General features: G+C 35.5%; 1 protein-coding gene across 1 annotated transcript in view; it reads left to right on the top strand.

Moving 5' to 3' along the window:
* The first annotated feature begins 4,968 nt into the window (after positions 1-4,968).
* CTXN2 (cortexin 2) overlaps positions 4,969-13,093 on the top strand; it is an 8,628-nt gene continuing 503 nt past the window's right edge. The window contains exons 1-2 of the mRNA XM_007455556.1: positions 4,969-5,142; positions 13,074-13,093. The exon at positions 13,074-13,093 is cut by the window's right edge and continues 503 nt beyond it. The gene's annotated coding sequence lies outside the window, so the exon portion shown is untranslated. The remainder of the gene's footprint in view (positions 5,143-13,073) is intronic.

The following is a 13,093-nucleotide window of genomic DNA, read 5'->3' as shown; positions in this document are numbered from 1 at the left end:
ATATATGGAATCTAAGAAAAAATAATGTCATGAAGAGCCTAGGGGTAGGACAGGAATAAAGACACAGACCTACTAGAGGATGGACTTGAGGATATGGGGAGGGGGAAGGGTAAGCTGTGACAAAGTGAGAGAGTGGCATGGACATATATACACTACCAAACGTAGGGTGGATAGCTAGTGGGAAGCAGCCGCATAGTACAGGGAGATCAGCTCGGTGCTTTGTGACCACCTAGAGGGGTGGGATAGGGAGGGTGGGAGGGAGGGAGACTCAAGAGGGAAGAGATATGGGAACATATGTATATGTATAACTGATTCACTTTGTTATAAAGCAGAAACTAACACACCATTGTAAAGCAATTATACTCCAATAAAGATGTTAAAAAAAAAAAATAATAAATCTAAAAACCGTGTGTTAGTAGGCATCTTTAAACTGGAAAATAATTCTAGACAACTCTGGAAACTATTCAAACATATGAGTCCGGGAAGATCCCACATGCCGCGGAGCGGCTGGGCCCGTGAGCCATTGCCGCTGAGCCTGCGCGTCCTGAGCCTGTGCTCTGCAACGGGAGAAGCCACCGCGGTGAGAGGCCCCAAGAAAAAAAAAAAAAAAAAAAAAAAAAAGTACAGGACTTTAAGACAGTCAATACTTAGTTGTGAAACTGAGAATGAGACCATGGACCATTGATTTATAACAGAAAATTTTAAAACATTCCTTGGATTACTCTGGGATTACAAAAATGGACATCCAAGTGGCCATGAATGCTCTGAATTGTGAGTGAAATTACCTACATGTGTATATTTTTAGGGAGAGGGCATATATTTCCTATTGAAATTTCAAAATCATCATTAATCCTCCAAAAAGATTAAAACCACTTATTGTAGAAAATAAGGCATAAGTACCTAAAAATTCCAAAACAGGAATGTATTTTTAGAAAGCAAACAGGTGACTTTTGGACATAGCTAATTATCTAATACCACTTAAAGCTAAATAAGCATTGGATTAATTTTTTAATGTTTATAACAAAAGTAATTCAAATTTGTCTTTAATATATTTTTTAAGTTGTGCATTTGAAAGTTGTAGTATCCAGTATTTGAGTAAATAACAATATTTTTCAAATAGAAAAGCAGAGCTACTCTCAAACATTTTAGCTCAGAGAGAATAAACAAACTTAAGCCAGACAAGATGTAGATTTCCATGAAAAGCTGGAGGTAACATGTTGGCCTAATAAGTTAAAGAGAGGATCCCACTATAGAAAACTTGAGAGCAAGAAGTCAGCTGGAATCAAGGTGAGTAGAATTCATAGCAAGCAAAATTTTCTTCTGAAAAGAATCCTGAGCTGTCTTGTTGGAGGAAATTCTTGCTTTCGGTTCCTTTGTGACACCCTTATACTATAGTATATTCATTAGAATGGGGATGTCATGTTCTTTAAATTTCTATAGTTACCACATCTTCTAACAAGGTAGATAATTAATACTTCTGCCTGCTGACGTAAGAAAAAGTCATAGTCATACAAGGGACACTATTTAGTGTATAGAAGGAGAAACAGGGAAACGATGTGTTTTGAAATAAAGCTGATCTGTAGTTATATAAAGTGAAATTTTCTTCTACTAGCTTAACATTTATTATTTAGTCACAATAAATTAGATTTTTATCTTCATAGCTAACTAATCATTTCTTCTATACTTAATATCTTGTTAAAAACAAATTTATAAAACAGCCATATATATTCACCCAGTAGTCAACATTTTTTTGCCAAAAAGTGGAGAAAAAATTTACTTATTTACTTATCTTTTTATTTATTTACTCCATTTCTGATTCCATGAGGACATTTATATGAGGACACACATTAAAACAGATAATTAAAAGAAAATAATATACCAATACCTGAGCAAACAAAATTGCAGTATTCAAGGCAATAAAGAAAGAACACACATATAGAGGCCTGAAGATCTTATATAGTTACTAATTTTTAGCTGTGAATTTGACCCTGACATCCCTGGTAACCAAAAGAAAAGGCACATGTGATCAGCTACAGTATATATATTGTATATAAGAAGAAAACACACCACTTAACTTGGGATGATTTAAGTGAAGAGGAGGGGTATGAAAGTTCAATTCATGAAATTGGTATGGAAAAAAATGTTTTTTGAGGGATGTCATATTAGGAATAGTAAAGGATGTGTTGGGCAAGTCTTTTGTAACAATCCCATAGCAGACACAGAGCAGGCTGTGTAAGCTAAGGATTGCTTTATATAAAATACTTGCATATAAGCTGAAAGTGTAAAGTCAATGCATAGTAAAGGCAATTAATTTGGAGGAGGTCTAAACAATGCCACCCATATATTTACTTTTCTAATAATTTGCATTCCTCTGAAAATAAATCATAGACAATCCAGAAGTACAGGTTAACCATGTGTGCTTTAGAAAAGCGTTCATATATATCATATCTTTCAACAATTTGTAATTAAAAGTTGGGCAGCAGACATTGGCAATGACCTGAAATACACCTGTATTTTAAATACACCTGGGTTTTTCTATTTTGCTATTCTTCATCACTTCTTTGGCAATGGAGAATAAAACATACATTATTAATCTCTGTGCTTCTATAGAACTTTGTAGAATCTGCCACGTTGTTTTGCAAAATACCTCATCAAGGGCAGAGACCAAATCTCATTCATCTTTGTATCCCAGCATATAACAAAGGAAGTGGAACTGATGTTTAATCCATTACACTTTCCTGAATGAACCACTTTGCAGACTTTTCAGAACATCACCACTGTTCATATAGCTTGAAAAAGGTCAAGGTCATGCACCAACTAACACCAAGGAACCTAATTTATAGTCAAAACTTTCCTTTGGCATCAACTCAAAAATATTAACTGAAAGCACTGTACAACTGATGTAGGTATGGATTTTTTTAAAAATCAGAAAATCATCCAGAGGATGATTTCTTCAAAATCTAAGTATAAATGTATTATGTCAATGATATGACAGATCAGATTTCATTCAAAAGGTCTGTGAAACAATGGTCCTCTTCCACTTTCTAAACTGGGTGAGAATTAGATCTATAATGTCTAAATTTAAAAAATCAGTATCATGAGCATTTACTACAGAACCATATTTAAAGTCATAAAATGACAAGTTTAAGTCTTCAATCATGATAACAAATTCTTGGAGTGGGGCCCATATACCAGTAGTAGAGTCACATAACTTCGTTCTGCTTTCTTAAGCTTGGCTTGCAAAGAGAATGGGTGATTGCAGATCATAGTATGGAAATACAGAGTGGAGCAAACTGTAGCATGTGTCTAGACAATGTCAAAATCAATCAAATGATAAATTCATAAACAGTTTGTTAATATTGTACAAATAAAATGGTTAATCTCTGAACTTATTTGAATAGAATGTTTTTGCAACAGTCTAGAAACATACAGAGAATAATAGATGAAAGATAATGACCTCCTTTTGCATACTCTGTGCGTGACTGCATGGCCAGAACACAGTATCTCTAGAACCTTGTTATTTTAAGTTTAGTCCTGAGACTAGCAACCTCTGGAATAACCTGGGATGTTGTTAGAAATTCAGAATCTGAGACCCAATCTCACACTTACTGAATGAGAACCTGCATGTTAACAAGATCCCCAGGGGATTCACATTCAATTTCAAGAAGCACTGCTCTAGTATATAGTACCAAAAATGAATGTGGCCCTTAGCAAGCTTAAAAAAGAGTCAATAAAACCATGGCAATGACCATGTTCCCAGAAGAAGACACTTCCTCCACTCTCTTCCTTGCTGGGCCTATATTATAGGGTGTTTAATAGTTTTAAATGAAAAAGAATAACTTTTTTTGAGTATAGTCTTGTATGAACTCACAGTCATACATTGCGCATTTTTTGTAAGACCATGAAATTTCCTAATTTAGTAAATACTCTAAATGAACATAAAGTTTGTCTTCACTTTATTATTGAACTGTAACACACTTTTACTTGTTTTCAGCATTTTTTTACATGAATAATGACCTAATTCCACATCTACACTTTTCCCAATCTCTGAATAGTTAATAATTCATAAAGTCAATAATTAAGTTTTAAAGGAATCTACAAGTGTTTCCAACTTGTAGGCTCTGGATATAGTATCCAAAGATGAATAGAACTGGAACCTTACAACTGAGTTTGTTTGCCTGTCTTTGCTTTGTTTTGCTTTCAGTGCGGTTTAGGTTTGGTTTCTAAATATTCAACACCGTTCAGAAAACGTGTCTCACAACTTCCTGTAGGCTTTATCGGAGCGTTCCTCGCTTGCTGTCTTGTAGCTCCTCTGTGGGAGCTAGGTCATACTACGCAACATTTCAGCACTACGGACAGCGCCTAGGCACCTACTCCTAAGAAGAGGAGGGGATCCTGCTGGGTTTGCATAGGCAAGGCGAAGCGTAGGGAAAAATAACTCCAAATGACGCATGCGGTCCCCAGTTTAACCAATACACCCGTCACCCACGTCTTTCCTTTATAGGATGAGAAGAAAGACATAGGAATTGATTGCCTACTCCTCGACTGAGACTGCAATCACCGAGCACAACAAAATGCCCTGATGCAGACAGAAGAGGAAAACAAGTATTTTAACAATACATTAATTAACACCTCCACTGCCTTAGAAAGACAAATTGGTGATGAACGCCGATTGCTAACCTCCAAGTGTGATATGAGTGAAAATGAGCCTTCTTTTTTTTTTTTTTTTTTTTTTTTTTTTGTTTTTGCAGAGCTGAGGACTATATGAAGCCTGTTGCTGCCGTGGCCGATTCCCTACCCCCTCTCACTGCCCACCACTTCTCTCTCACAGACACACACGGTCAGATGCCCTCACATACGCACACGCGCGCGCAAATATTTACACACTGCCACATGGAAGAAATCCGTGCACATTTTCCTGCAAATATACTCGCGCGCGCACACGTCTTCTGCCCCTCACCGACAGATACAGACATTTACACACGTAGGCCAGTAAAGGGATAACCGCGGTACTGGGACTCCACGCAGGTTCCCAGGACACGTCTTTTACATTGCTACCGAACCGATCAGCGAACACAGATAAACCTGCCGACACTTAAATCTACTGGCTGGATTTCATCTCCATGGCAACAAGCATGGAAGGTGAGACGTCTCTCCCTGCGGAGTAACTTTCTCCCCCTACCCTTCGCATTAACTGACAGGATTCTAGTGCAGGTCCAGATGAAAAGCATGTCTCCTTTTCTGGTATTTCTGAAGCTAGGGAGCAGGAAAGGAGGTGGGGAGGGAGGAGAGGGGGAAGGAGTCTGTAGGTCTGCTGAGTTCAAATTCTAAAGGAGAAAGAGCCCTAATGTTTCTGCTGATGCTGCTGACAAAAGGAAAAAAAAAAAAAGTGGATTTGTTGTGTGCTTGCTGATGCTTCTTCCATAATGTTTGGTAGGTGATTTCTATGCTTCTTAAGTTTAATATGTCCAAAGAGAACTGGAGACAAACAAGGCAGAAGGATAATGACAGTCCAGGTTTCTCTAGTGAGACATTTTGATAATTTTCAGACCTTCTGGAAAAAAAAAAAAAAGCAATGTCAGAGTCCCTGAGGAGGCATTCAAAGATTCTCTTAAGAGGGAAATTCTCTAAAGGTTGAAATCTGAAAGGTTGGGGGGAGGTTGATTTTGGCATATCTCAAGGTTTTGGATTCCCGGGGAGGCCTGAAATTTATGCACTTCATCATGATGAAGACATCTGGGTTTGTTATTTAAGGTTTTCCTTTGATTACAACATATTCCATTCCAAATTACTGACTAGCTCTGTGCAGATGTGGCTTCAATAATGCTTCTTTTCCCTCTTTTAATGGGATTTAATAATCTCGATATTTGAAGGGGTGTGTATATGGGAGAATTCATTATTTTTTAAGCTTGGGTTTTCCAATATGTCTCATTTCATTAAATTATGAATGTTCATATCATTAGCATTAAAGATTATTATATCTAATGACCAGTATCATAATAGTTTTCATCTAGAACACCATATTCCACTATAATAGTTATTTTAGATATATTGTTTGGAATATTATTAATAGATGAATAAACAGGAGAAAAAAAACCTGTTGATTAAAATAAAATACAGGAATTTCTTTTTTTAATAGGCACATACTTTTCAATATTGGTTTCTGCAGTTACACATTGTTGCATGATTAAATGACTATATGTTTCTGAAAAGTGAATTTTTATATCTCCAATCAATGAACTTATTTCACAGAAAAAAAAATCGTACATAACATTCATGTATGTGAAAGTCTATAAATCAGGTGTAAAAATACTGTTATCTTTGCTTGACTACTTACAATAGTATGATTTGTATGACTGGTCATAGAAAGACTGTGTTTGCTTATTTATTGGTTACTAACTACAAAGCAGCTCCATGAGATTTGGGCCTACTGGTGTCTACAGGTATACCCTTGGCCCAATCCTATGACTCATCAGAACTTAGAAATCCCAGTTCCTGACAATTGCCATGAAGGAAATAATGTGCTTTCAACTCATTTTCTCATTACTAGAATACTTAAACATTGATTCCAGTTAACACGGCTCGAGGCAATATTTTATCATTTGCAGTAGTACTACAGAAATGTACTTAAATACTTTAATTATAAAACACATAGACACATATTTAAACTGTACAATGTTGATAATTTTACCCATTTTTTGTGGCAGCGCATATTAAAAATAACTTTTACCACATAATTTTACACTCTACTCTTATTTTGAAAATTCATTTCTTTATTCTCAAATTTTTTTTCTCATAAGGGTTTATTTATTTAGTTTTGTAACTTCATGGTCTAAATTCTCCCATATTTCTTTCATTTTCTATTTCCCTATAAACAGGATATTAAGATGATATTTTCCCTTTGAGGTAGGCATTAAAATGTCTGTTTTGCAGAACCTGCTAATTTTTTTTTTTGCTTCTATTCCATAGATTAGAGAAAGTGAAAGAAATGTATCTTTTATCCACAGTTGTCCAGTAATTTTGAATACCTTATTAAATAAGGAAGAAATCAGTGTTGCATCTGAAGACCTCTATTGATTCTTAATATTTTGTTATTACTCATATTATGCTCTATATTAATTGAAAGGTGAAAAGCTCAGCACACTTAGCAGTATATTCTCAAAAACATTAGACTTGGTTTTGAAATGAGACAAGTCGTTCATTTAAAAGAGCAAGCAAAATGGAAAGTTTGGGCAAATATTTGAAAAATTTAGGCCTGAAAATACTGGTATTTTAACCACTACATATATGGCTTAAATTCCCAAGGGTATCTATTTTCTGAACATGTCTTTAGGCAATTGCTTAGCTTTTCACTTACTTGCTTGTGTGGACACAATGCCTGCAGCAATGGCCAGACTTTTTTTTTTTTCCCCAATATTTGAGTACTACCCTTTCAGGTGCTCTCCTTGGCTTGTATTTTGTTTTCACCTTTGGTGTAAGGTAGAATTTTAAAATGAATATAAAAGTCTAAGTTCTTCCTTTTAAGATATTAATAAAACATCTGTTCACATGAACTTCCAGGTCAAGTGTCCCTCATCTAAGTTTGGTGTATCTCCCTCCCTCCCACTTAAATATGGGACTTGAGAAGTGTGTCTATTAAACTTTTTTTAATTAAATTTTATGTTCAGGTTTCAATCCAGAATTCCAGTCATCAGAATTGTCTTGAATCTTGATTCTGCAAGCTAACTTATAGTTTTCAGCCCCGCCTTGTGTCAAAGTTAATAATCATCACTTCAATGTCTTCAACCTAGTTACTGTTCAAAAACACTGAAGAGGATGTAGACAGAGTTAGACCTTTGTGATACTACATTAGAGAGCTGTCTCTATGATTACAGAGCCCAATTTTTATTAGGATACTTCAGTGAACTATGACTCTACATAAAAATAATATTATCCAGGCATATCTCACCATCTTCCCCAAAAAAGATATCATGGGAGACGGTTAAATGCATTGCTGTGCTATTTGCATCGACTAAACCATGTCGATGTTATTTCCCTGATATTCCATGTTAGTAGTAAACTTTCCAGAAAAGAAGTGAATTTGGCATTACTTCTTATTAACCTCATCTTAACTTTTAGTGACTTCTTAAGTGCTAACAAATTAGCATTTAAATTAATTTTAATTAATTAAAATAATTGCAGATTTGTAACAAAGATAAATTCCAAGTTGCCAATATATAATTTTCACAATTTCCCGTTGCTCTTTCTGAAAATTTAGACATTTGTCTGTCCAAGTCCATACTTCTGGCAGCACTCTCATGGTCAGGTATTTCTCAAAGGTTTTTGCTCATCAAGTTATAAACCATCTTATCCTAGGAGTTTTAACTCATCTAATGAGCTAAACATTTTTCTACTACTTTCTTGTCTCCTTTTATTGTTTGATTTTGGGGTCATTTCTAAAGAGCATTCTACATGGGTTAAAAAGACAGAAGTAGATAAAGTACTTCTGCCTTTTCTTTGTCAACTGATACCATTAAATCATCTTGTACAAGTAGGGAGTTTAATGTGTTATCGGTCAATTTCTTTATCTGAACATATTGTGTATGAAATCCTCTCACCTCAAAGCCTTTGCAATGACTGTTTCCTCAAACTTCAATGCTCTTCCTCCAGATATTTTCACAACTCCCTTCTTGACATCATCCAGACTTCAGGTCAAATGTCATCTCCCTAGGGAAGCCTTTGCTGATTTCTTCAATTAAAGAAGTGCCCTTTATTCATTATCATATCACTCTTTCCTCTTAACTTGCTTGCTTTCTTTTGTAGCATTTATGACTACCTGATATATAATAGATAGACAGATAGATAGACAATTTAAAACATAATTGAGTCTGTCTCCTCCTCCACTCATTATGGCAGGCACACATTGTTCTGTAGTTCATCATTATAATCCAGGACCAAAAACAGTGCTGACATGGAGCAGATATTCAATATATATACTGGCTGAATGAATAACTAAAATGTAATTGCCATATTCATTATTATATAATACCTTAACCTCCTTCAGCTCCCAGTTTTTGTCCTGCATTTCATTTATATTGGTACCAACAATAGATAGCCAAAGAGGGCTTATAAACTATGTATAAAGCCATGAGACAACCATTTATCTGTTCTTCCAAGACAGTATAAAACATGGTGACTTTATTCATTTACTAACAGTGGCTCTATATATCCATTCATTGTTTGTACTCCTACCCAATTCCAAAAGTTCTTGGAGTATCTTAGCTAAGTATCTTTGAAGTATCTTACCCTTCTTAGCTAAGGGTAACCAGAGCAGCCAGGTAATAAAGAAGGCAAAGTCAGGGGAAGAAGGGATAATTATTCCAGAAGTCTTAAGCTAACAAAGGCATTCTGATTGAGTACAAAATTTAACTATCTACTTCCTGGTAGTTAATGCCAAAATAATATGATGGCTACATACCTTTCCATAGATAATAAAAGGGAACTAACGAGGCTGATAGAAAAGATCTACTTTCCCTTCCTTTGAATATTACAAATCATGTGAGTCTTTCTGGGAATGCTATATTAATCAATTATTTTAAAAAACCAGAAACATTGAACTCTGAATGAGCTGCTGAATTTTAATGTGTATCTTCAAAGCTGATTTTTTTTTTTTTTTTTTTTTTGCGGTACGTGGGCCTCTCTCTGTTGTGGGCCTCTCCCGTTGCGGAGCACAGGCTCCGGAGGCGCAGGCTCAGCGGTCATGGCTCACGGGCCCAGCCGCTCCGCGGCACGTGGGATCTTCCCGGACCAGGGCACGAACCCGTGTCCCCTGCATCGGCAGGCGGACTCTCAACCACTGCGCCACCAGGGAAGCCCAAAGCTGATATTTTTTAAATCAAAGTTTTCTTGTTCATTTCATTTAAAATATGTTTTCTGAATTTAAAAGATCATATTTTTTAAAACCAGAGCTTTCTTCATCAAAAATTATATTTTTCAATAAATTTAGTTTAATTCAATTCAAATATTTATTAAATACCTACAACATACCAGAAACTGTGGTAACTGCTTGAGAAGTAGTTATTTTTCCATTAAAATAAGTAATTCAATTCACAGATTGCCTAAGACTCTAAGAACAAAACATTATGCTGTGTTTTAACGTATGACAGACATATAACGTATGTCTGCCATACGTTAGACAAATAGTAATAAAAGAAAAATTTAAGGGATTTTGTATCTCTAACTAGGAAAAGACCTTGTTTTAATTTAATAGTGAAAAATGAGTTGCGTGTTTTATTGCCACAGCTAGAAAATGCCTCTTTTGGTTTGTTTGGTCAGTTGGTGGGTTTTTATAAGAATAACAGAGTCTAGTGGATTAATCACAAGCTAAGAGCCAACTGACTTAAGTCTTCTAATGATCAGTTATGACCCTGTGTACATGTCTACTTCACGATTTTAAAAAACATGGAAATAAATTTAGCTAACATCATAACTATACTCAGTTTAGGCTATTTCTGCATGGTGGCAAAATGAACTAGCTGAAAAATGCACTGATCATTAAAGCTGCCCAGATGTTTTAATTATAGTGATACCAATTGCTGCAGGTTAGGTTCCTCAGAAACCAGACTCTGAGACAGATAGTGTGCAGGATGTTTGCTGAGTAGTGCCCTTGGGCTCAACACCTGTGGAAGAGTGGGGAGTTAAGCAGAAGTGGGCAGAATTTGAACTGTGATGAAAGAACAGCCTTGGTTTTCCCGGTGATGAACTCTAGAGCTAGAATGTTTTTTTGTTTGTTTGTTTGTTTGTTTTACATATTTATTTATTTGTAACATCTTTATTGGAGTATAATTTCTTTACAATGGTGTGTTAGTTTCTGCTTTATAACAAAGTGAATCAGTTATACTTATACATATATCCCCCTATCTCCTCCCTCTTGCATCTCCCTCCCTAGAATGGTTCTTCAGAGTTCAAGATGGCCAGGCCTTTTTATTTTCACATTAATCAGTCATTGAAAACTGTCTGCTGTTGGAAGCGAAGTAACCTTGGGTTAACCTTGGGTTACAGAGAGGCAGCTCTCTGCTATTGAGGCAATCCATGCAAGGAGCTAGCAGCTGAAGATTATCTGCTGGTAGCTCTCCCACGTGCTAGGCAACAAGTCCTTCACTGAAGGGAGTTTGTTTACTGTGTCCACCAGTAAACCAGGCTTATTGCCTCTTCTTACCTACATGTCCGAGGAAATAGTCAAATGGTATAGCCTAGCAAGGTCATGGCTCTTGTGAAAAAAAAAATTCAACAAGTTACTTGGCTGAATCAGTCAAATGGTTGATCCAGCATCTCCATTTAGAAACATCCTTCTTTTCAGTTTGTCCACCCATTAAAAAAATGAACCAGAGGGTGTATGAATCTCAACAAAAGACCTTTAAATGACAAAGCAATAAAATTAAAGATTTGGTCAGAAAAAAAAAGGTCTAGTTAAGTCCCAAGGTCATTATTCAGTCCAGTCTCCCCTACTTTCTACAGGATAAATTGTACAACAAGAGCTCAATCTTCAGAAAAATCACTCTGAAACACTTAAGTGATGTGACATTTTTAAAAATTAAAATATATTCAGTATACCATACTTATTAGGGTAGAAAAATGATTTGGTGTAAAGAAATTCAACAAATGGGATTGAAACATTTTTTCCTTCTATTAAACAAAAAAGTCAAATAACCAGCATATCCCACAATGTATTGAATATTTCTAACACTTAAGGTTTGAAGACAGAGCTCTTTTGTAATCCAAGCCAGTATAAAATAAATATTGTTTGATATTAACTCGTGTATAAGTTGGTGAACAATTTTGAAAGCTACAAGTCTTGTTCTTATTAATCACTCCCTTTCTCCACTCCCTACCTCCCATTCCTTGTTCTGTCTCAGTTGTTTTCTCAAAATTGAACCCCAAAGAACCTGAAGGGTCAGTCATTTTAATAAACACAATTCTTAAAATTATCAAAAGAAGCAACAACAAAGACAAAAACACTAGCAGTCTATTATTCTCAGTTATTGGATGAGAAGCTTTTTGGTGACAGTCCTCTCAAGAAGGGCAGCTGTGGGTTAGTAACCATTTGATTTAATTAACTAATCTTGATTTTTCATTAGTTAATTTAATTAACTCTAATACAGCAAGTGGAAAAATCTATTTTGCTTCAATTCAACACACACTTTTGCTGTAGTTTTAGACTCTCAACATAGTAGGAGCTTAGAGATAGTGGGAATCTGGTTGGCAAGGGGTCTGGGGAGCTTGATTTGCAGCTGAATTTCATAGAAAACATGCTGTTTAACTTGGATTTTATGTCTATTTAGGGTGTGAGAACCAGTGGAGATGGTGGTGAGATGGTTAATGGTCCACAACTACCGCGGCTTGTTACTTGCAAGCTACTATGTTGGGTACTGCTCTTTTTAACATAATTTTAAAAACACAATTTCTCTTTTTAAGAAATTAGCATTTAGTGTATGAAGTGGTAGTGGAAAAGAAAATACAAGAACATAAGTCTAAAAGCTAAGGAGGGGAGTGAAAAAGAAAGAAGATATTACACCTATTTAAAAGGATCAGAACCTATTAGACAAAATGGCACTGGAGATAGACCTTAAAACACGGACTTTAGAGAGCCTGACCAGCTTACACCCTATAATTATTTATGGTTTTATTGATACATGCAAAAATGAAATGAAAATTAGATGACAACTTGGGTCAAAGAAGCAATGACAACTTAATGAATCAAATGAATCACTTAACTTAATGAATCAACTCAATGACTTAACTTAATGAATCAAATGCTTTTAGGGTTAATTATTTGACTATTCCCCTTCATACCTGATTTTACATTTAGTGTACAGAGGTGTAGTTTTTCGTGTCCACAAAGGCAATTCTGTAATTACTACAATAGAAGTAGCGTCTCCAATACTAATTTGATCCTGATCCATATCTGATAATGTTTTCATATATCTTTTGTGAGTTAAGTCAAGAGAGTTTGAAAAATGCCAGATTTTACAAAACAATTACCTACCTAATACCATGTATGGATAAAACTAAACTGAGTCCAATTTTGTATCTAGGCCAAGAGGTGACTCCAGCA

The sequence above is a fragment of the Lipotes vexillifer genome, unplaced genomic scaffold (assembly GCF_000442215.2).
Source record: "Lipotes vexillifer unplaced genomic scaffold, Lipotes_vexillifer_v1.1 scaffold24, whole genome shotgun sequence".
NCBI classification, from domain to species: Eukaryota; Metazoa; Chordata; class Mammalia; order Artiodactyla; family Lipotidae; genus Lipotes; species Lipotes vexillifer.
This window is presented reverse-complemented; position numbering and strand designations above follow the sequence as displayed.